Consider the following 24,228-nt stretch of genomic DNA (forward strand, 5'->3'; position numbering starts at 1 on the left):
TCCACTGGAAGTAACACTTAGACATAACTATACGTAGGCTTAGCTTCTCCACTACATAAATAAGCTTCACAAGAACAAGCCTCAAATCAAGGACTTGGCCCATTGACTTGGGAGCCCCTAATGTTTGACAGAGTATCAGGGTTTTCCCCAGTGGCAAAGTTTAATAGTTCCATATTTTTCGTCCTGTGCCTCAAGGGACTTTGCCAATACTTTTTAATTATCTGCTCAACATCCTCTGGGAGGCATCCAGGCATTGCATTAAGCTATACAGAATTACAAGCCCTTATTCCCATTCTGGACTCACTGTGTTTGGGTTTAAATCATCCATCCAGACCTGCTGAGTTAGATGATGTGCTACAGAAAATTTAGGTTCTGGACAAAATAAACCTCTCTTCCTTTGGTCTCATAGAGTAGATGAAGTTCTAAAATACAGACAATGTCCTCCTCACCCTTGCATACTGATTTACTTTAGCCCTGGCCCGATGGTTCTGGTTTTGAACCCGGAGTCTGCTCTCTACTTGCTGTGTGACCTTTAGTGATTTACTTAACCTCTCTGGGACTCTAGTCCCTCCTCTGTAAAATGTGGCTCATAATCCTCATTTCACGGGGTTGTTTTTATGATTAAATGAAAACCTCTTTGAGTGAGGCATGGAGAGCTCATGTATACAGCACTTAGCTCACAATTCCTGGGACTTCAGTAAGGCCCTAAAGGTTACCTGTCTCACCTTCCTTCTTTTCTAAAGCCCAATAGAGGTATAGAAAGTCTAAATTCAATCAACTCCAGTGGTCAGTAAGCCAGGGAGAAGGATTTTTGCCTCCATGAATGGATGGCCACAGATTTATGATTTATTTGTTGATTAATTGCATGCTTAGAGACAATTCCATTTCAATTACCATATTGGCATGACAAGATATACAGGGACTGCCAATGTCAATATGTTAAGACTGAGTGTGCTGGGGCAGCAGCCAGAATTCATGGTTGTGCTGTATCATCTGTGCTGCGAGTTCACAGGCAGCTCAGAAAGCATTTCAACAATATTGCTTCCTTCCCTCCACTTTAGGGGCTTGGTTCCTGCACATGATGTGCAAGTGATGCCAAAACTGAGGTGGTGCCTTTTGGGGTCTCCAGCTCATCACAGCCTTTAATTGAACTCAAATTGGAGCCAGCTTAAGCAAAAGTGATCATTTATCACACTGGGCTGGTGCATTTTGTGGGGCCCGAAGGAGAGATGGCTAGTTGCTTGAGTGCCAGGTATCTGAACCAGAAATCATGCTGGAGGCAAGATGCAGTAGGTAGAATTCTCAACTGGCCCCTGAGATCCCTGCCCTGAGGTGCACATGTCTTTGTGTAATTCCCTCCTCTAATTGCAGGCAGATCTGTAAATATGATGAGATTTCACTCCAGAGATTAGGGTATAAGCAGTTGACTTTGAGTTAATTCAAAAGTAGAATATCTTGGTGGGCCTGACTTAATCAGGTGAGCCTTTGAAAGGTTCTGGGCCCTTCCTGAAAGAGAGATTGGAAAAGTGAGAGGGCATATGCAGGGCACCACATGGAAGGAACTTTATGCAGCCTCTGGACACTGAGAGTGGCTTCTGTATGAGCAAGAGAACAGGGGCCCCAGCCCTACAACCTCTAAGAACAGAATTCTGTCAACAACTGCATGAGCTTGAAAGAGGAACTCGAGGTCCAAAAAGGAATGCAGCCCAGTCAAAACACTGATTTCAGTCCTGTGAAACCCGGAGCAGGGAACCCAGTTCCACCGTGCCCAGACTTCTGACCTTCAGAAGCTATGAGTTAATAAATGTCTACTGTTCTAAGCCTCTCAATTTGTGACACAAAATAGAAAACCAATACATAAGGCAACTGTACAGCAGCTTATCTAACCCCTCTTTCCCCTAGAGCCTTGTGGTTTCTGCCTCTGCTTCTGCGTAGCTGAATTTTTTGTTCCTTTCTGATAGACAGAATCTTTTTATGTCTCAGTACCTACAGTGGATGACATCCACCCCAACCTCCTAAATAACTCACTGGCTTGAAAATTATCTGCTGAGTGCAACTGTGTGCCAAGGGCTGTTGTCGGTTCTAGTCACAGGTTTTTGTTTTGTTTTTAAAAACATTTTTATCAAGAAATAGCCACACATATCCAGTCCAACCATACTATACAATCAGTGGCTTGCAATATCACCATATAGTTGTTTATTCTTCACTGTGATAATTTTTTGAACATTTATATCACTCCAGAAAAAGAAATTAAAAAAAAAACCTCATACATCGCATACCTCTTACCCCCTCTCTCACCGACCCACAGTATTTCAGTCTACCCAATTTTTACCTTTTATATCCCCCTATTATTTATTTATTTTTTATCCTTATTATTATTATTTTTTTACTCATCTGTCCATACCCTGGATAAAAGGAGCATCAGATACAAGGTTTTCACAATCACACGGTCACATTGTAAAAGCTATATAGTTATACAATCATCTTCAAGAATCAAGGCTACTGGAACACAGCTAAACAGTTTCAGGTACTTCACCCCAGCCTCTCCAATACACCATAAATTAAAAAGGGATATCTATAAAATGCATAAGAATAACCTCCAGGATAAACTCTCGACTGTGTTTGAAATCTCTCAGCCACTGAAACTTTGTCTCGTTTCTCTCTTTTCCCTCTTGGTCAAGAAGGCTTTCTCAATCCCATGATGCCGGGTCCCGGCTCGTCCCGGGAGTCACAGCCACAAGTTTCTAAATGCCAATTCCAAATCCCCAGAAAGAATCCAACTGGCCAGCTCAATTCATTCTACAATGACCAGGGTGGAAGGTCAGGTGGGGCCCCACCTGCAGATGGCACGGCAGTTCTGAGAGGACAAGTCATCATGGGTGGTGTGGTAGTTAGATTCAGTTGTCAACTTGGCCAGGTGAAGGCACCTAGTTCTGTTGCTGTGGACATGAGCCAATGGTACATGAACCTCACCTGTTGCTGATTACATCTGCAGTCGGCTAGGAGGCGTGCCTGCTGCAAGGAATGATGTTTGACTTAATTGGTTGGTGCTTAAATGAGAGACTCAATGCAGCATAGCCTAAACAGGTCAGCATTCCTCATCTCAGCACTCGCAGCTCAGCCCAGGCCTTTGGAGATGCAGAAAGAAGTCACCCCCGGGGAAAGTTGTTGGAACCCAGGGGCCTGGAGAGAAGGCCAGCAGAGATCACCCTGTGCCTTCCCACATAATAAAGAACCTCAATGGAAAGTTAGCTGCCTTTCCTCTGAAGAACTAACAAAATAAATCGGCTTTCATTAAAAGCCAATCCATCTCTGGTGTGTTGTATTCCGGCAGCTAGCAAACTAGAACAGGAAGCATCACGGCACAGGGCACAGCAAACCCTTTCTGCAAAGGGACAGAGAGGAAAATATTTTGGCTTCAAGGGCCATTTGGTCTCTGTCACAACTATGCAACTCTACTCTTATAGAACCAAAGCAGCCATAGTCGACACATAAAGACATGGGTATGGCTGTGTGGCAGTAAAACTTTATTTACAAAAGGTAGTCAGTGGGTGTAGTTTGTGGACTCCTGCTCTAGAATTACAGTAAAAGGGAAGACATCTCTGAAGTCACTGGTTTCTAAGGGAGAGAGACAGGAAGTTCGAGAAAGAGACAGCTGTTCTGTGCAGCCCTGGCTTACTTATATTCATTTTCTATTTCTATTGCAACAAATTACAGCAAACTTAGTGGCTTAAGACAACCCCATTTTTTTTTATCTTACAGTTCTGTAGGTCAGACTTCCAAATGGGTCTTTAGGACTAAGATCAAGGTGCGAGGACAGTTAGGTTCCTTCCTGAGGCTCTAGAGGAGAAATTGATTCCCTGCCTTTTCCAGCTTCTAGAGGTGGCCTGCATTCCTTGGTTTCTGGCCTCTTTCTCCATCTTCAAAGTGCATTTCCACACTCTGGTTCCATCACCACAGCTCCTCTCTGACACTAAGTGCCCTGCCTCCCTCTTCTAAGAAACTTTGTGATGACATTGGCCCACCTGGTGAGGGGGCAGCTGCAGGTAGGGATGAGGATAGTGAGAGTAGGTGCTACCACTTTAAACTGGGAGGTCAGGGATGGCCTCACTGAGGAAATATTTAAGCAGAGACTTGAGGGAAGTGGGGAGGGAGCCATCTGGATTTCTCGGCTAAGGGTGCCCCCAACATGTTAAAAGAAGAGCCAGGAGTCAGGCAGGAGGCTGGAGAGGCGTGAGCAGGCAGGAATGAGGTCGGACATGGGCTTACTGCACTCCCATCTTTGTTTATCTTTTTTGTGTGACTAATAAGAAAGTCAACTCTTTGACGTCACAGGTTTTGGTTTGTTTTGTTCCCTGTAGCTTCAGCACTTAGAATGACACCTGGCACTCACTTGATGCTCAAGAAATATTTGTCAACTTTGGAAAACAGTCTGGCAGTTCCATGAAAAGTTGAACACAGAGTTACCATCTGACCCAGTGATTCTAATTCTCAGTATATATATATCCAAGAGAAACACAAACATAAATCCACCCCCAACAGTGTGCACGGATATCCAAAGGAGCATATTCACAATAGCCAAAAGGTGAAAACAATCCCAGTTGTCCATCAATGTACAAATGGATGAACAAATGTGGTATATCTATGCAATGGAATATTATTCAGTCGTTTGAAGAAGTGAAATACTGGTACATACTACATCATGGATGAACCTTGGAAACTAATTGAAAGAAGCAAGGCACAGAAGGCCATATGTTGTATGATTCCAGCTACATGAAATATTCAGAATAGGCAAATCTATAGAGACAGAAAGTAGAATAGCAGCTTCTTTGGGGGATGATAGAAATGTTCTAGAATTGATTGTGGTGATGATTGTTTCATTCTATAAAATATACTAAAAACCATTGCATTGTACACTTAAATGGGTAAATTATATTCTATGTGAATTACATTTCAATAAAGCTGTAATCTTAAAAAGAAATATTTATCGACTGACTGACTGACTGAATGAATGAACGATAAAGTTTGGCTATGCCACATCTCTCCAAATCTGGTAGCCTGAATCGAAGACGAAGTGCCTTTCGGTCTACGTGTAGGGGCACACTGTTCCTTCTCCCTTGACCATCCTGAGCCGAACAATTGTCTCTTCATTTTTCTAGAAAGGAGCACATCTTTCAAAGTGTGATCAGGGCCTCCCTGTACCAAAACCATCTGTGGAACTTGTTAAAGATCCACATCCCTGAACCCCACCCCAGTTCCCAAAGACCAGGGGTCCGGAAATCTATATCTTTCATAAGCACCTCCCCATCCCTCCAACCTTAGGCACACTATAGTTTGAGGACGCAGATTTAGGAAACACATACACCCCACTGATTCTCTCTAAAGACTGTGGATTATTTCTACTTCTAACCTGGTACCATCTGTTGGAATAAGACAAACAATGGCATGCTGCAGACTAACAACATATTGCATACTTAAGCTGGTCCATCACATCTCCAGGTTAAATTTCTGTCGAATGTTCTACAACTTCTGTTCTTTGGAGGTAACACATCTACCTACACTGGCCCCAAATTTCTCCCAAATGCTTTTATTCACCTGAGGCCACAGGTTGAGATTGTCGCCAACCTGCAGCTTAAACTAAGGGCCTTAACACATCACAAAATCTCTAGGACAGTAAGTGGTTATTTCACAGCAAGCGCCTTTTATAACTTATAAAACCCAGCACAAGAGTGGGAGTTTACTTGCAAAATCGTTGGCGTTTCTCCTTTTTGGTGCAAGAGTGGCTATTACCCGGTGTGATGCTTTGGAAATCCGGCACAGGTGGTGGGGATAATGGAAAACGTCCGATAAGTAGCTTGCGCGTCTCCTGCTGCTCTTCGCTGCAGCAGCTGTCTGATGTTTGGGTATTTGGATCTGCATCTGGGGACCGCCATGGGAAAATGGGTCTTTAGGTAGGCTGAAGTTTGGTGTGTCATCTTGGAGCCCAGCTGCACTGGGAGGCTTCAGTAACCTCAGCCTTGTGGACAGTGGGGTAGGTGCTCAGTGTCCAGCCCAAGCACCCATGGTGGAGAAAGACTAGGGTGGGCTTGACTGGAAGGAGGAAGTCCTATTCCTCTCTTGTTTTCCCTTAGAAAATAAATGCCTCTCTCAAATTGTGAAGTTCAAGATGTATACCCTTGTACCATGCAGACGTCCCATCTTCCTGATGCTCTTGCCTTAGGAACTCTATGGCCTACATGAAGGGTGGGGAGCCCGGTGGGAACATGGGGTCTAGTGGATAGAGATGGGACAAGGGGTTAGAGGCGATGCATCTAAACCACAGTCCCTGTGATGTTGGGACAGACACAGCAGGTATCCAAAGGAGGGCAGGTGGGTCCTAGAAGCTTCAATTCTGCAGGAGAATGGAATGCATGGAATTGCCAGGAATCAGGGACTGTCCCCTGCAGTTCCATGCCTCATAGCATATAATACCTATAATGAGGTAAGGCTTTGCTACTCAGAGGGCAGTGTCTAGACCAGCAGCATCACCATCACTTGGGAGCACGTTAGAAATGCAGACTCTCGGGCCCCCCTCCAGCCCTGCTGGACACAATTCTGCAGTTGCTGCGTGCCCATTTCAGTTTGAGAAGCACTGAATTGGGTGCCATTGTATCCACTTAGAGGAAGGCACAAGGAGATGAAATGATCGGCCCAAGGACTTGGTAAGGGGTGAGGTCACAACTTGGACTCAGATATTTCTAATACCAAAGTTCTCTTGACCGTGACTCTAAACATCCCCCATAGAGGAATGAACTTTGAATCGGGCCTTCAAAGGGTAGGTGCTCAGATAAAAGGGCTTGGAAGGAACAGCCTGAAGCAAACCAGGAAATCGTATGCAGCCTGACCCGTGCAGGGAATAGGGAGCAATCTGCAAAGTGGGTGAGAGCAAGGGTCCGTCTAGCGAGGTGGGCAGCGGCTAGAATCCAAGAGCAAGAGTCCATCTGGCGAGGTGGGCAGGGGCTAGAATCCGAGAGCAAAATGGGCCCTGGAGGCCCTAGCTCTTCCATGCTGAACCTTCCAGAACTACCCCTCACTCCTGCAAGAGGGACCATTTGGAGACCTGGCACGTGGCTGCACTTCCTCAGTTGTCAAAGGAACTATTGAGAAGCTGCTGCAGGAACTGAAGATTTGAAAGTCACCACGGCAGGGGCTGGGGGCAGTCTTTACAAAGATCCTCTGTGACCCCCACCTCATTAACTTAAAACTCAGGATTGGGTATTTGAACCAGATACATTTTCCCATCACCAGCTAAATTTCTGTGGGACGAGCCCCTTTTTGCTTTTATCTTAATTCCAAGCACAGGCTCCCGGGACAAGCACGGACAGTTTCGCAGTGGCTCCAACTGCTCCGTCGCCAAGACCTGGCGCAGTGGGGCGGAAAGTCCCTGTGACACAGGGTGGGTGCTGAAATCGGAGCCGGGCGCTGGATCCCAACACACGCTCATGGTGGGAGCTCACGGCGCAGCTGCTCCTCCTCCCAGAAAGGGGTTTCCCATGTCTGGGCCACCCGTGGAGCTGGCTAGAGCTGCATTTCTGAAGAGCCCTCTCCAGTGTGTTATTCCCAAAGCCCAGGGCAGTAAACTATTCTACTTGCTCTCTAAGTAGGGCGGTAACAAGAGAAGGTACACTTCTGCTTTCCTGCTCATTCAGAAAATATTTCTCGGGCAAACTACTTTACAAAGGGCACTGGGAAGTCACAGGGGATGCCAGAGGGCAGAGGTCCCAAACTCTTTCAGTTCGTGGCATTCTTAGGGTCTCAGTAAGTGTTTCACGGCACCCTTTGGCCAAAAGGAATTCTCTGGCGGTTTTGCTTATTAAGTAATTTGGGCCAAGCAACTTAGTAAGTACTTAGGGGCTAATGACTTAATAGTCATTTGAAAAAATAGCACTTATACACTGAAAGAAAAAACTGTAGTTGTGTTTCCTTCTTAGGTAATCACACGTACTTACAAGTGGGATATGTGCGCCTGCTGGGCACGGCGCAATTTCTGCAGCCTGAGCGTAGACTGGACTCTGCCACCCTCAGTACTCCACACAGTGGAACTTGCTTTTTTTTTTTATTGTAAAAAATAACTTATATACAAAGCAAAGAAAGAAAAGGAGCAATAATTTTCAAAGCACCCTTTAACAAGTAGTTATAGAACAGCTCCTAGAGTTTGCTATGTGCTACCATTCCACCGTCTCAGATTTTTCCTTCTAGCTGCTCCAAAACATAGGAATATTATTATAGTGATTCAGCAGTCACATTTGTTTGTTAAATCCCAATTTCTTTGTTTTACCTTCTCCTTCTCCTTTAGACCCTCTCCCAATCTATAGGGAATCTTTGGACAATGCCCATACTGACTTTTTCATGTTGAGAAGTGGTGTGTACTCTAAAGGATAGGGGGATGAAATTGATTGATAATCCTGGAGAGGCTGGTCCCTCTGAGTTTGAGGAGTTGTTTGACTACTAGGAACCCTCGGGGAATTGTTGGTTCCAGGAAGGCAAACCTAGTGCATGAAACCTTTATTGAATCTCAGTTCGAGCCCGAGGTGTTCTCAAGAGTCAACAGGAGTGATGTTGGTTGGGGTTTAGCAAACCGTGGCAATCAGCATTATCTAACCGAAGCTTGCACAAGAGTAGCCTCCAGAATAACCTCTTGACTCTATTTGCTCTCTCTTGGCTACTGGTGCCTTATTTTATTACACTTCTTTCCCCCTCTTTGGTCAAGAAGGTGTTGCTGATCCCAGGATGCCAGGGCCAGACTTATCCCCAGAAGTCATGCCCCAGGTTGTCAGGAAGATTTTCACCCCTGGATGGCTTGTAGCACATGGTGGTGGGGGGGCAATGGTTTTCCTTGCAGATTTGAGCCTAGAGAGAGAGGCCACATCTGAGCAACAAAGAGGCTTCTTGAAAGCAACTCTTAGGCTTCGTCATGGTTAGTCTTAGCTTCAAAATCCAGGGCTTGACCTATTTCCTTGAGCATCCCCAATGGTTGAGGGGGAACCTGGGGTTTCCCAGGTGTAATAAGAGTTTAATAGTTCCATATAAATACATAGTTCCACCCCCTCCACCCCACCCCCAACCCCCCACACACTTTGGACCTCAAGGGACTCTACCAATGCTTTGTAATTATCAGTCCACCATAGTCTGAAATGTATCCTGGTATTATATTAAGCTATACAGAACTACACGGCCTCATTTCCATTCTGAACTCCAGGAGTTTGGGTTGTTTAAAAGAGCTATTGAAAGAGAATGATTTAGACCATATGTTATAGAAAATTTAGGTTCTAGACATAATAAATCTCTTTGCCTTTGATCTCATAACAGTAGGTGAAAATCTAGAGTACACACACTATCATCTTTTACGCTGTATTCTAATGTAGACCCTGCCAGATTGGCTTCATTTTAAACTCTAATTGAGGCCTGATCTCTGTTTCAGTTACTTCAACTCTTATTATATATAGCTATGCTAACAACCAAGGCTGCAGCACTCCATTTTTGGGTCCTAGGTGTCCCACAGCTACTCAAAGTTTCAGGGAAATACCAGCTGATACACATACAGCTCAGTGTCTCAGAACCCAGAAATACATCTACAACTGCAGACCAAATGTGGCTGCTACAAGGGCCTACCATCTAAGCTCCCATTTTCTCATAAGTATTTTCTGAGAGAGACCTTAGTATATTTGTTCTTTTGTTTCAGGCTTATTTTGCACCACACATGTCCCCAAGGTTTATTCAGTTCATTGTGTGCCTCTTAATGTCTTTCCTTTTTGTAACTGAGCCATATCCCATCATATAACTGGATCACAGTGTGCCATTCTGCTTCTCAGTCATTGGACCCTTCAGCACCCTCCATCTATTGGGCATCACGGATAACATCCAAGATAAACAAACCAGGTCTTACAATATCTTCAGTTGGTTGTATGATCAGCAGCACTCTCACTTTAAGACAATTTTCACTGGTCTATAATGACAAAGCACCGGCAAACACAACTATCAAATCAAAACTACCCCTTATCACTTGTCCCTACCCTCCAGGTAGCTGCTCCTGGTAGTGCTGTGGTACTGTTAACTATGTCTTCCTGTTAACTATTGGCAATCATACGCATTTTTAGTTTTCCCCCTATATCCTTCTACTATTGCTGTTTTGGGTACTTGCTTTTTATCACATCAACTGCCAAATCTCCAGATTCATGAAGAAATGACATCATCAAAAGGACTGTAGTGAAATGTTGAGTGACCGTAATGGAAATTACTGTGCACTGGCAGTTCAGCCAGTTCACATCTGACAGACGTTGCTGTGTTTCCCCTGAAAACATAAATGATCCCCCAACACCCCTGTGACTTCACTGCAGCACCACAGGGTATCTTGGGTACACGGTTTGGGAACCATAGCCATCAGGTCTGCCACTCGTTGAGCAACTGTCCTGTGCTTTGTATACAGGATCTTATGGAATCCTCATGACCACCCCTGAGGTAAGTACAACTATCATCAGACAAGGGAAGATACCCAGGAAGTTAAGGCATTTGCTCAAGATCTCCAGGCAGAGCCGGCAGTCACACTCATGCAGAGGGGAGCCAGGAGGTTAAGTCCAGGCCCTGCCACTCACTAGTGTGCTGGTTTGAATCTGTTGTGGACCCCAGAAAACCCAAGTTCTTTAATCCTCATTCAATATTGCTGGGTGGGATCTTTCTGATCGTTTCCATGGAGATGTGACCCACCCAATTGTAGGTGGTAACTTTTGATTAGATGGTTTCCATGGAGATGTGTCTCCACCCATTCAAAGTGGGGTTGCTTACTGGAGTCCCTTAAAAGGGAACCATTCTGGAAAAAGCTTTAGAACTAGCAGAGCCCACACAGTCAGAGTATTTTGGAGATGAAGAAGCAAAACGCCTCTTGGGGAGCTTCATGAAATGAGAAGCTGGAAGAGAAAGCTAGCAGAAGTCAACATGTGCCATTACAGCTGAGAGAGAAACCCCAAACATTATTGGCCTTTTAGAGCCAAGGTATCTTTTCCCGGATACCTTACTTTGGACATTTTTATAGCCTTACCTTAATCTGGACAATTTCATGGCCTTGAAACTGTAAATTTGTACCTTAATAAATCCTTCTTTTACAAGCCTTTTCATTTCTGGTATATAGTGCTCCAATAGCTTTTATAAACTAAAGCACTAGCTGTGTGTCCTTTTGTGAGTTTCTTAACCTCTCTGATCCTGAAGTCCACATTCATCATTTGTATACTCATACAACTCTTTTCACAAGTGGATGACCATTATAACAAGGGATAACAGATATGTAGAGAAGGCTCAGAGCTAATAAGAAGCAAAACAGCAGAAGGGAGAGGGATGGTAGGAGAAGAAGTGAGAGGAGAGGACAAGGAAGAAGTGCCCTGGTGCAACACTTTTAGGACTACAGATAAGTCACGCCGCCTTGGAACTGGGTACCCTCAGCCTACTGCTCAGCCAAGCTGGCCCTGGCTCTTGACCATCAGTAATGACAGTGATGATGACTTTTTAACAATCCTGTCCAAAATGGATGGGAAAATAGGTGCTACTTGATTAGAGCTTTTAGTCATAATTGCTCAAAAATAATAAAAACCCACCAGCATCTTTAATTACTCAGCAGTGTTTCTTTTCTCTTCATTAGGCATTTCCATTTGTTCATGATGGTGTTGTAAAGTGTTTATCAATGCTAATGATGCAGCTCTCCAGAGCCCCATTTTATCAAAAGGGCTATAAGTGAAATTGTTTAAAAATGAATTTCCTCTGCAACAATACATCATAAAGAAAGTGAACAGAACCAAAGCCAGGACCTTCTCCCCAGCTAATGGAGACATCACCGGCTGAGGCCTTTGAAGCTACTAGGTCTGAGCATCTGGGTTTCCTGCTGAACCCAAGAGTTGGCTTTAGAGAGTCCCCATACACAAGTGGAAGAGACTGTCGTTTAGGAGTGTGAGAAGAATGAAGACAAGATTAGGGATGCCTGGGTCTCAGTCCCAGCTCTGCCACTTATTGGCAATTTAATCAGAGTGTTTTGCCAGGTCCAGGAGAGCAGCCCCTCTGGGCCCTATTCTCAGGATGACATTTGAACACTTCCCTGGGAAAATCTGAGGACCTCACTTTGATGCTTTCTACAAGGATAAAGTTTTGCAGAACCTGACCATGAGTGGTGATGGGACACAGGGATCAAGAGTGTGAACTCTGGCTTCAAACTGCCTGGGCTTGAACCCTAGTTTTGCCCTTTACTAGCTGTGTGATGTGCAGAAAGTGCATGAAGCTCTTTCTGCTCATTTCCCCATCAGTAAAATGGGGTGAACAAGAGCATCGATGTCCTGGGGTTGTTATGAGGATTAAAGAAGTTGGAATACCTTAGGGACTTGGGCTAATGACACATAATAGAGCTTAATATGTGAATAAAGAAATGAGCCATCACACTAAGGGGGCACTTTATGGCAAGGGTCACAAACACTTTCTGTAAAGGGCCAGACAGTAAATCTTTTGGGCTTTGTGGGCCTTAGGGTCTTTGTCATAACTATGTCCCCCCAAAAGACAAGTTCAAGTGCTAACCCCCAGTCCTGTAGCTGAGAGCCCATTTGTCAGGAAGATCCTTGAAGAGGTTATTAGCTAAGGCGAGTCCAAACTGAATGAGAGTGGGCCTTACTCCGATATGGCTGAAGTCCGTTTAGCAGAGAAAATGTGGGCACAGCCAGCAGAAACCAGAGAAGGAGAGAGCGATTGCCAAGTGACAGAGGCAGAGAAGCATCTCCAAGTCTAGGAACTCCAAGGATTGGCTGCAAACAAGCACCAGAACACTCAGACTCCAGGAGAAAGCATGGCCTGGCGATACTTTCAACTTGGACTTGGAGTTTCCAAAACTGAGATACAATGGACTTCTATTGTTTAAGCCAACCGTATATGGCATTTGTCATAGAAGCCCTGGCAAACAAAGACGTAAATGGGGCTATGCTCCAATAAAACTTCATTATGGACACTAACATTTGAATTTTATATAATTTTCCCAGCATGAAATATTATTCTTCTTTTGATTTTTTCCCCAATAATTTTAAATTGTAGACAGCAGTTTTAGCTCACAGGTCAAATGGAAGCAGGTGGCAGACAGTTTGCTGACCCTTCCTTTAGGGTCTTAATAGTATTTACAGTCAGTTATATCTCTGGTCTCGTTCTTTTTGTCTTATCCTTCACGGTAGAGCTTGTGACCACTGCAAAGGAAAATACTTCAGGGCACAGAACAGACCAGACCCAACTCTAAATTTGAAATATTTACCAGTAGAATCACATTCATGACCTACCCTAAAGGCCTAAATTCACTCCATTCCAATTCTGTAATTTCCGATTCTTCCTCTGCCTCTCTTGAGATCGTTGGAGAGAATTTTTACTCCATGGACCACATGCTTTACACGACATCTCGCAAAACCCCTAGATCTTGTATAAAAGCATTTAGTGGTACTGATCAGCATGGGAGAGAAAAAGGCCACATGGCCATGCTGGCTGGGGGAGCAGCAAGGGGCTTTGGTAGAGGGTCTTTGTTGAGTCCCAGCTTTCGTTAGAGATGTTCTGTAGGGATGGATTAGACTGGAGTTGCTATGAACAGAGAGGGAGGACCACCAAGTCTCTTTGAATTGCCCCGGGGAATGAAGAAAGCTTGATATTTCCCCCACTTCTCTGCTGCCCCATGTCAGCTTCAAAGGTTCTAGGTGTGTGCAGGGACCTGCACTCCCTCCAAGGCCAGTGCCTCTTTCCACCCTGATCTGTGTGTTGATGAGGATGGGGAAGAGAAGGAGGGCAGGAAAGCTTTTGGACATTGCTGGAGTTCTGGACAGTGGGCCAACTCTCCATCGCTCACCTGAATAACATTCAAGAAATGGTCCTAATCATTACTAAAGACATCTGAAAGTACCTGAAAGTGCCTATTGTTCCTCTAAAAGAAGATTTCATTGCACACTTAACTGTGGGCCGTACACTGTGCAATTTATTTACATGTTTACCTATTTAATCCTCACCAAGAACTCTATGAGGTAAAGATGGTTATCATTCCCATTGTACAGATGAGGACACTGAGGTGTGAATGGGTTAAGGAATTTGTTCAGGGTTATTGCATTTGTGAGTGACAGAGGCAAGATTCAAACCTGTGACTCTCTGAGCCCCAACTCCATGCCCTTAAACCACGGGCTGCCATTCTTGTGTGCAGATTGAAGACCTCTGCAAGTGCAATGCCATTTGCAAGGGGAAAGGCTCCCCTCGCAGCAGGCCAAGCATCTCACCATCTGATGGTCATCAGAATCATCTGGGGGCAATCTGCTAAAATGCAGGTTCCTGGGCCCCTATCTGAGATGACCTGAATCGGCATCTCTTGGGGAGGAGTCCGAGAATCTGCATTTTAGCAAGCACCCCAGATGATACTTAGGTACGTTGAAGAGTGAGAATCATTAGGCCAAGCCCATCAGCTATTACCAACTTCGTTATAATTTGTTCATCAATATAATTCATTAGGAGGAGCCTGGAGCACTGGAAAGCAGCTGTTTCCAGAACCCAAAGCGCTGGGTTCAAGTCCAGGGCCATTATGGTCTCTGTGCATCACCACTGCCAAGAGCCACATAGGGTTGATTGACAGGTGGGCTGAGTAGGGGCATATAAAAGAGAAAGGAACATTTTTGGGGTGAAGTCCAATGTTTTATATGTTTTTTTAAAAAAATATCAAAAGAGATGTCATAGGGGAAAAAAACCCCAGATCTTTCATGTTATTTGACAGCCTCACGGGTGCTTTCTGGTTTACTTGGAAGACTGGTTTATATGGATTAACACTTATCGATGTGCAAATAGTGGCTCAGAGCTCAGGCTCTGGAGACAGTGCCTGGGTCTGCATCTTATGCACCCTGTTGCAGCTGGTACCTGTGGGCAAGTTACTCTGCTTCGTACAGTAATTTTGAGGATTAAACCAATTGATATTGGCTAGAGATTCTCCACTTTGAACCTATGCCAGGGCTTGTTACAATACAGATTCCTGGGCCCACTCCCAGAGTCTCTGCTTCAGCAAGTCCGGGCAGAGCCCAAGAACTGGCATTTCTTACAAATTCCCCAGTGATGCTGATGCAGCTTCTGAGAACACTTTGAGAACTAGAGATAGGGGCAAATAGTTAAAACGTTGGCTCATAGAGATTGTAATTGCTGCATAAGTGTTTGCTGTTTTCATTGTGGTCGTATGTAAGGTGGACTACAACCTTCACTGTTTACAGGGTAAACCTCTTCTAAAGGTCTTGACGCAGCCCAACCCAGTTGCAACTCTGCAGTACACAATCATTTGGGGGAAGACAGTGGTGATGCACCAACCTCTGCAAGGCAGCTCAGGAAAGAAATAAGGACTGGGGCAGAGGTTGGGGCAGGTGGGTGCTGGAGAATCCACGTGGGTCCTGGGGGAAGCACACGCACCTTGAAATTGTTCTCCCTTGTTGAGATGCTGGGGACACGTCTCCTAGGGGACATGTCCTCCTGGCAGGGGAGCGAGGACTATCAGCTGTGCTGGGACTCCTAAGTGCCCTGGATTCTGCTGGTTGTTTGCAGTGGGTACATCTGCTTCTCCCAAGCACCAGCTGCTGTGCCCAGCTGCTTCCTCAATGAGAACCCAGCTCCTTCCACTATAATGGTTTGTCACAGGCCTTTCCAGAACCCCCGCTGATGACCTCTCCTGGGGAACCAAACCACCTGCAGCCTCATTTGCAAACCCCGTAGGTGAGTAGGAGAGGTGGGCTTGGTATTTGGAGACCCTGACCTGTTTGAAGGTTTAAGCTGTCACCCCACACACAGACACTCACGGTGTGGGAACCACATGGAAGCTAGGAGAGGACAATGCTTAGTGCAACCTAGCAGCTCCATGTGAACCAATTCCTCAGGTTCCAACCCGTCTACTCCCTCTGTTAATTAGCAGAGAATATCTAATGCCTCACTACTCAAAGAGTGGTCCAGGAACTGGCAGCACTGGTGTTGCTGGGGGTTCGCTAGAAACGTAGACTCTCGATCACCCCAGACCTACTGAGTCACAATCTGCTTTTTAACAAGATCCACATGTGGTTTGTGTGCCTATGTGCTGGAGATGCACTGAGCTAAGGGACATAGGTTGATAGAATGCGAGGGCAACCAGGAACGCCTGGGACTCGGGGCTTCTGAGTTACCCACTTGGTAACTGGGCAGTTCATATGGAGAACCCCCTTCTCTCTGAGCCTCAGTTCCCTCATCTCTAATATGGGAACAACGACAACAGGATTTTAACAAGGCTTTGATTCACTGCTGTAACAAATATTTGGTGGCACCTACTATGTGCTAGGAACTGAGTGAGGCAACAGAGATACGACCTAGAGGAAAGAACAGGCATCCCCCATTCTCCAGGAACTTACGAAAAGTTAGGGGATAAATGAATCAAAGAGCTACATAAATAGATGTTAGATGCTGATTGTGGTAAATACTGCAAAGGGGAGGCACAGAGTACCTTGAGACTGCATAAGAGGTTGAGGGCTGGGCAGGGGGTCTATGGTGGGCTCCAATGATGAAGAGATGCCTGTATTGACACAAAATGAAGAGGAGGTGAAAGTGAGGTGGTGGAAGAATGTTCCATGCCAGTGAATCATTTGGAATGAGAGCACCAGGCATTCAATAGATGCCCAGCAAGGAAAGGAGGGAGAGCATGTATTAGCTATCTATTGCTATGTAACAAATAATCCCCAAATTTGTCCCGTATTGAGAATTAAAAAGTGGTGTGAGGTTATTTTCTGTCTGGTAAATTATAAGCTCAATGAAGGTAGAAGCCCCATTTGGACTTTTTTTCTTTTCGCCATATCCCATTGGCCTTACACTAACAGTAAATACTTCTGAATTAGCTCTTCTGCATCCTCAGGTTTCTCGGTCATTTTCTCACCCTTTACTAACACTTGAGAGGCTGGGAGGTCAAGGAAATAGTACCGGCTTCTTCCAAACTTGACAGGGGGAGTGAAAACTGATGAAGCAGAGTGAGGAAGGATAGCGGGGAATTGGCAAAGTAATTGAAAAACTAGACAGACCATGGAAGAATTATAAATAGAAAGCCCAATTCTGCAGCAGCCCATCAAAGCTGAAGGGACAGCACGCCGAAGCCATGAAGAGAGAAATCCCAAAGACCTGGGTTGGCAGCGAATTGGTTTTAATGGAACAATTCAGTTCCGAAGAGAAATGGGAACACCAAGTAGAAATAACAGCTCAGGCAATAAATTTGTGGACGTGTCATCCAGGCACAAAATGGAAAAGAAGGAACCAGAAGAGCAATTGGTTTAATTTTTTAGATTAATTGTAAGCAGTCAATAATGTGACTCATTGGGGGACCCAGAAGCATCTAAGCTAAGCCGAGTAATCTACTTAGGTTGATAATTATTGTTTGTATTCACGGAATTAAGGCCACAAAAGGTGGTTTAGAGAAAGTCCCACCAAGCAAGGGGATTCTAATCCCAGTTTTCCCACAGCCACATCTGCGCCCTGGGGTGAGGCAGCGATACTGTGGCTACTGTGTAGAGTAGAAGAAGGAAAGAAAAAACTTCCTTTCAATCCCTTGCTTTGTAGCTAATTCACTGCCAGTTCCACATAATTCACTTCTTCACTGCAACTCATATTTTTTAATTCAAAACCTGGTTGGGAGGAATCCAAAAGTTGCATAAAGGAACAAATAAGAAAATAAAAGGGCATATTTTCACCGCCTAGAATCGAACACTGTTAACATTGTGACCCATGAGCTTGCTTTGATGGCAGTTTTTGTTTTAAGAAAAAAATCACATTATTATTTGTGGTAAACGTGAAACATGCTCCTTACAAAGAATTCAGTTAATGCAGAGAATTATACAGATGAGAGGGCAAAAATCACCGCAAGTCCTACTGCCCGGAATTCTCCCCAATCAGTATTAGTGGGCATCATTCCTTGGATGTGCAAAGAAGCTCCAGGAGGGCAAGGATTTTTGTCTGTTTTGGTCACTTCTGGAGTCCCAGTACCTAGAAAGAGTATTTGGCACATAGGAGGTGCCCAGTAAAGTATTTGTTAAATATTTTTTAATTTTTTAAAAATTAAATTTTGGCCGGCTAGACTGGCCAAATTCCTCACAGCCATGTCAGAGGAAAGCTGATGTTCAGGAATATCTATCACACTCGGCTTATGATTTTGATTTGCTCCCTCTACGCACCAAACACACACCCCGATGTTTACTCTGGGGGGCACACGTGGCCTGAGGGGCATGCCAGAGTGAGAGTGAGGAAGCTGAGATTGAGACTGTGATAAAGGCCCCGTTGTGAGGGCCTTTCATACCAGGCAGAAGGAATCTGAAAGCTTACCAACACTTTCCCCATTGTGACATATGAAGACGCGTGATAATATCTGTCCCTAGCACACGGGTGCTTAACTGATAAGGATCTCCAAGGCCACAGGCTGTGGTCAGCGAGCTCTGGCCACCCGCACAGCTGCTGGCTGTGGGCTGGGACACTCAGAGGGAAGGTCTGTAAGGCAGGAGTGGGCTTAGGGTACAAAGAAGGTCACTCTGGAGATGGTAGGGGACAGCGTGAGGGAGAGCAGCAGGTAGGGGAACCCGGAGTTCAGCATTAGGGCTCTGCTGCAACAGAGAGAGGATGGGTCCCTCCACATCAGCATGGCAAGAGTTGGGAGGAGAAAAAGGAGATGTTTAAATGATGTCTGGGGTCTGCTCAGACTCTCCCAGGAACGGGGTTGGTGGTCTGCCAGCCCACTGAAGGGGCAGCGCATCCGAGAGCGGACGGGGCAGGACTGGCCCCAGGTTCATGGTCATTGGGGTTGGGTGACAGGACATGGGGTTCGCTATAGGAGGCCATCTACTTCTCTGTGCGCCTGAAATTCTCTCTAACAAAAAAGGAAGAGACAGAAAAAAAAATTTTCCCTGCACGTATTTTTTATTATTATTAAAAAAAAACAAACAAACGTGCTCACTGGGAAAAGAACACCAACATTCCAGAAGTGTAATTCATAAAAAGTAAGGGTCCCCCTCAGACCTGCACTCTCTGCCCATCCTTGGGAACCCACTTTTAGAATGGCTGGGGCACATTCTTTCAGATGTTTTTCTATGAATGTACAGTTGTAGCCCTGGATATATGCATCTTTGAAGGTAATCATTTTTAATGTTATTAAAAACGAAGTAAAACAAGGTTACATCGAATGATGAGTTCTCATCCCACGGTGCTTGGTTATGAACAGTGTTCTTATTCCAGGTTTTAACCTTACCCTTTATGCTAATTAGACAAAGTATTGTAACCACGCACTGACCTTAGGATACTGCCTGTTTAAGATTTGTGCAGCACCTTTTTTCAAATCACATTTGCCCTATAGTGTATATATAATTTATTTTACAAAAACAAGACCATCACATACCATAAGGGTCCTGCAACTTGCTTGCTTTATATTTAACTTTGTGGTCTGGCCATCTCTCCATGTGAGTGTGGACGGTGCACCATTTTTAACAACTCTGCAGTATTCCATTCTATTTGTGCTATGATTTATTTTTCCAGTTCAGTCAGCCGTTGCACTGATAGATACTTGGGGTTCCAAGCAACCCTTACTATAAACAGTTCTGTAAGAGGTGGTCTTGCACACAAGCATCTGTAAAACCTGTTAGGGGTTCTGAAATCCTAGGAATGTGTTGAAAATCTGAATGGACATTATGGAAATGCCTTTCAAAAAGATCTATCAATTTGCATTCTGCTGTGAGTGTAGAAATGTCATCTTTTAGGTCAATACCCAATCACGACCACTGGATCTTGGAGATGGCCGAGGCTGCATTAGATGGCCGAGGCTGCATTAGATGGCCGAGGCTGCATTAGATGGCCGAGGCTGCATTAGATGGCCGAGGCTGCATTAGATGGCCGAGGCTGCATTAGATGGCCGAGGCTGCATTCCAGCTCCCAGTCTGCCCAATTCACAGTCGCGCAGGACTTTGTGATTCTCCAGCAGAGGCACGATCAAAACACCACCCAGTCCTCCTGCCCCTGTGCAGTAAGAAGCACCGGCCTTTTGTGTAGGTTCTACAAATGAAGGCAGAGTCCCCACCTGGAACTGTGAAGGCCACAGGACAAGAGACAGGCCAGAGGGTCTCCACAGCCGTCGATCGAGACATGACTTTAGAAGGACGAGGCATCAAGGAACGATTCCCAATATGAGTGAAGGCCAGTCTATAAAGGTGATAAGGAAAGTAAAGATGGGAAATGGAAAAGGAGAGTGCCCAGAAAGTTAAGCAAAGAAAAATGTTCCAAGAACATGAGGCAGGAAAGGTCAGCAAAAGAAGATGGTTTTGTCAGAGTGCACTAGCAAAAGTAATTTACTGACGGCATGGGTAGATGCCCTGAATTAAATTTATTCCTGGCCTCAGTGACGAGGCAGTTTCCAGAAGGAGAAAAGAAGCTTTTGGGGCAAGAAACAAAATTACCGTAAGGAATCAGAGTCCCCATCACGTTCCCCAACAACTAAGTCACGTTAGGAATACTGGAGGCATTTGGGATCTAGCTGGGAATTCGGAGGACAGCTCACACGGAGATAACGGGGTAACCAAGAATTACTTGCAACTGAAGACATATTTGAGGGCAGGGAAGGGAAACGATTTCTCTTCTCTCTAAATTACAGCTGAGCAGGTAAGGAATAAGGTTGGCATGTCATAAGAAGTGCCATCTTCCGATGGACCTTCTTGTCATGTTGAGAGGTGACACAAGATCCACAATCCAAAGCTCACTCACGGGGTGGCTTGAGTCATGTCTCTTAAACTCCTTGGGCTTAGTTTCCTTATGTGCCCAGGGAAGGAAGTTTGTCCGTCAAATCTCTGATCTCTCTCTGACTCTCCCTCTTGCCCATGCTACACCAGTCCCTCAGACCTCCCTGCTGTTTCTCAGACGTGCCACAGGGCCTTTGCACAGGCTGGTCCCTCTGTCTGAATGTTCCTGCCTAGCACCTGCATGGCTCTTCCCGTTCTTTTCCTTCTTTGCTCAAACGTCTCCTTCTCAGAGAGGCCCATCCAGGCCAGACTCCTTAAAATTGCATTGCCCTCCATCTTACCTTCATGCTTTTTTATCATAGAGCTTATCACCTTCTAAAATGTCACTGAGTAAGATATTTATTTTATTGCCTGAATACCCCTCTAGCCTCTCAGCCCCACAAGGGCAGGGTGTTTTGCCTGCTTCATTCTGGGCCTAATCTCCACCATCCAGCACAGGGGCTAGCACACAGTAGGCATGCAACATATATTTGCTGAATAAGATAATGGATCTATAAGTTAATGATGATGGTGATAATAATAATAATAATGATAATGATAGGGGATTATCTCATTAGTTTGACCAAGATCTATTCATCACCTACTGTGTTGGAGGCTGGGAATAATCCCTGCCTAGTAAAGTTTGAGCCCACCGGGAGAGACCTGCAGGTGGGCAGACATATCAGATAGCGTGTGTGTGCATGTGCAAAGCCAGGTGGGGTAGTCACATGACAACTGGGACAGCAGGGGGTAGTGTCAGGTTTCCGTTGCTCTTACAAACTGAGGTTGCACCCAGAGATTCTGACAATCCTCGGTATAAACCCCAAATCGGTCTGTAAAGTGGAAAAATGTTGACCTCAAACCCTACTTCTCTTTCTACACTACTAAATGCCTGGCTCCTAACGTGCACACACACACATACAAACACAAATACACACACACACACACACACACACACACTGGTGCAGGCCCCCTCTCAGTCCTAAAATAAAGGCAGAAAGGAAAGGGTCAAGGTTCAGTGATGAAGGAGTTAAGTTAAACCTCTAATCCATCACCTCCTCCATTGCCTTTGGTGGGCTGGGGTCTGGAAAGCCAGATCTGAAGAGGGGCTGGTGACACTCACCGCGTGCGGATCCCCAGCTCGGGCCAGACTCCCACAGCCGGAAGCATCGAGTGGCAGAAGAGACCAAATATTGAATGGCTAGCTCAGAAGCAGCCCCGTGAGCAAACTGAAAGTTAGGGACCCATAGGAAGGGAGAATCGTGTTTAATCCAGAGAAAATTATTCTTGCAAGACTCCAAGTCTGAAGATTGTCAGCAATTCTCCTCCTTTTATTACGAAAAGGGTATTGTGATATTCTGAAACCCTCCAAAAAGAAAAGTCTCGGCAAGGACGTCAGCTGGGTTGGGAAAATGAGGTCGGGGCTATTTGAAAAGCAGGTGATTAGGGGGCAGACAAAACGCTGAATGAAGCGGAGTGGGCGCCTGCCTGCCGCCGTGTGAACTTGCGTCAAGTGGGAGAACCAACGTGGCGGTGGCAGAAACCCCGGGAAGACAGGCATTTAAGGGAAGTGAGTGACAGCTTCTTTACGAAGAAACAGAAAAAACCACGGGGAGCGGCGAGGGGAGCAGCTGGGAGACAGAGCATAAAGCAAATTGAAAATGAGACTCGGGCCCACACCGGCTTCCCTGGCGACATTTGCTGCTTTTGTGCTCGGCCTGGGGTTAGGGACTGGCCCGGTGTGCCTCGGGTGTCTGGCGCTGCTCCCTGGGTCGCCCCTGGGGATGGAGGCCAGCTTCAGCGGAGGGGTCCCCCACTGCAGTGGCTGCGGGCCAGGCCTCTGACCCGAGCCTTGTCCCTGGTCTACCCTGAGCTGATGGTGGCAGGTCAGGAGATGGTGGCCAGACGTGTGTCTCTAGCAGGGCGGGGCCCGCCCCATGGCTGGTGCACTTTGACTTCTCCCATTTAAATGCTGACCAGCATATGGCACTTCCGTTTGCAAGAAGACTTGTCCTCAAACTCACCGACTGCTGACGAAGAGGAGTCCCAAATGGGTTTACGCCATCGATCTCAGTCACCCGGCACCACTGCTGAAAACCTCCTGTGTGCCAAACCCCGCGGCTTCAGGGGACCTAGGCTCACACGTTACAATGGCCCTGCAGCCCTGCAGCCCTCCTGCCTCCTCCTCCCCTTCCCCACTCCCCTGGCTGTTGCCTCACCCACCTCCCTTGTCCCCAGAGAATTTTTCCCATCTCAAGGTCTCCTGCGTGCTGAACCTGCGGGGCTGGCGGCATGTTCTCCCCTCACATCTCCACCCATGTCCCTTCGCTGGCTGATTTCCACTCATCTCCTCTGTCTCAGTTTCAGTGACATTTCCTCCAGGGGTGCGCCACGGCCCCCAATTTGTACAAAAGATTCTCTTTTGTTGCTGCCTTCTCACTGCTCATAAGGGTGTTGTCTACATGTTTCTCATAAAAAGCCCTCTCTTTCTGGCTGGGATATATGAGCCATGAGGGTGGACACGTGTGTCCTTGTTCACCACCACATCCCCAGCACCTAATCCAGGAAAGTACTCGATCTAAGGGTAGAGGTTTGTTGAATGAATGTACGATAACATGGAACATATCAAGATGAATGAAATAATCCTTGTGCTTCGGAAGTCTATCCCCAGTGAGAGCGGGGAGTGGTGGGCTAGGAGGCGGTGATGCTGCAAAGCAGTGCACGACTGCCCAAGGGTGTAGAGACAAATCACAGGTGCCCATGGGAGCGTGAGCCCGCGGCTGGAAGGTCAGGGCTGAGGAGAAGGCATTCCAGAAGGAGCCAAGCACAGAGGCCAGAAGGAATAAGACGCATGAAGGGAATTGCAGAGAGAACATTTTTGTCTCCAGGCACAGAAACTGCACTTTGAGGAAAGCTGACATGGAAACCTCAACTTGCACAACAGATTTAGCAAAACAAAGCAAGACAGGAGCTGCAATGGATGGAGCCATTTGGGGGGTTGGGGGCAGGGAGCTGGAGGCCCTGCATTTAGTCCCTTTGTGCCTCCCTAGAGGATTCATAAAGTACAGTGTGCAGACCAGGATCCAAGGATTTGGGTTAACTGGGGGTAGCAGGGAAGGCAGGAAAGGAAAGCTGCAGTCCAGACTTCGATGCTCTGACTTCGATGCTCTGAAGGAGGCTGGGGGCAGCAGGCTCTGATTACAAGAATGTCTTTTCAGGAGAGGTGCGACCAGAGAATTAATCCAGCAGCAGAATCTAGGATGGATTAGAGTCCAAGGCCGCAGGCACGGAGGTTTCGCAATGGTCCACAGGAAGAGTTTTCAGGGCCTGACTGGCGGGTGGCAGTGGGAATGGAAAGGAGAGAGAGAGAGATGTGAAAAAAGATCAGAAAGGGGAAAAAAATTGACTGGACTGA

The 24,228-nt window shown here is 46.0% G+C and overlaps 1 protein-coding gene across 4 annotated transcripts in view; it reads right to left on the reverse strand.

Annotated features, from left to right (window-relative positions):
- KAZN (kazrin, periplakin interacting protein) overlaps window positions 1-24,228 on the reverse strand; it is a 1,164,933-nt gene that overhangs the window by 337,766 nt on the left and 802,939 nt on the right. The gene's annotated exons all lie outside the window — the stretch shown is intronic.

This window comes from Tamandua tetradactyla, chromosome 2 (genome assembly GCF_023851605.1).
Source record: "Tamandua tetradactyla isolate mTamTet1 chromosome 2, mTamTet1.pri, whole genome shotgun sequence".
Lineage (NCBI taxonomy): Eukaryota > Metazoa > Chordata > Mammalia > Pilosa > Myrmecophagidae > Tamandua > Tamandua tetradactyla.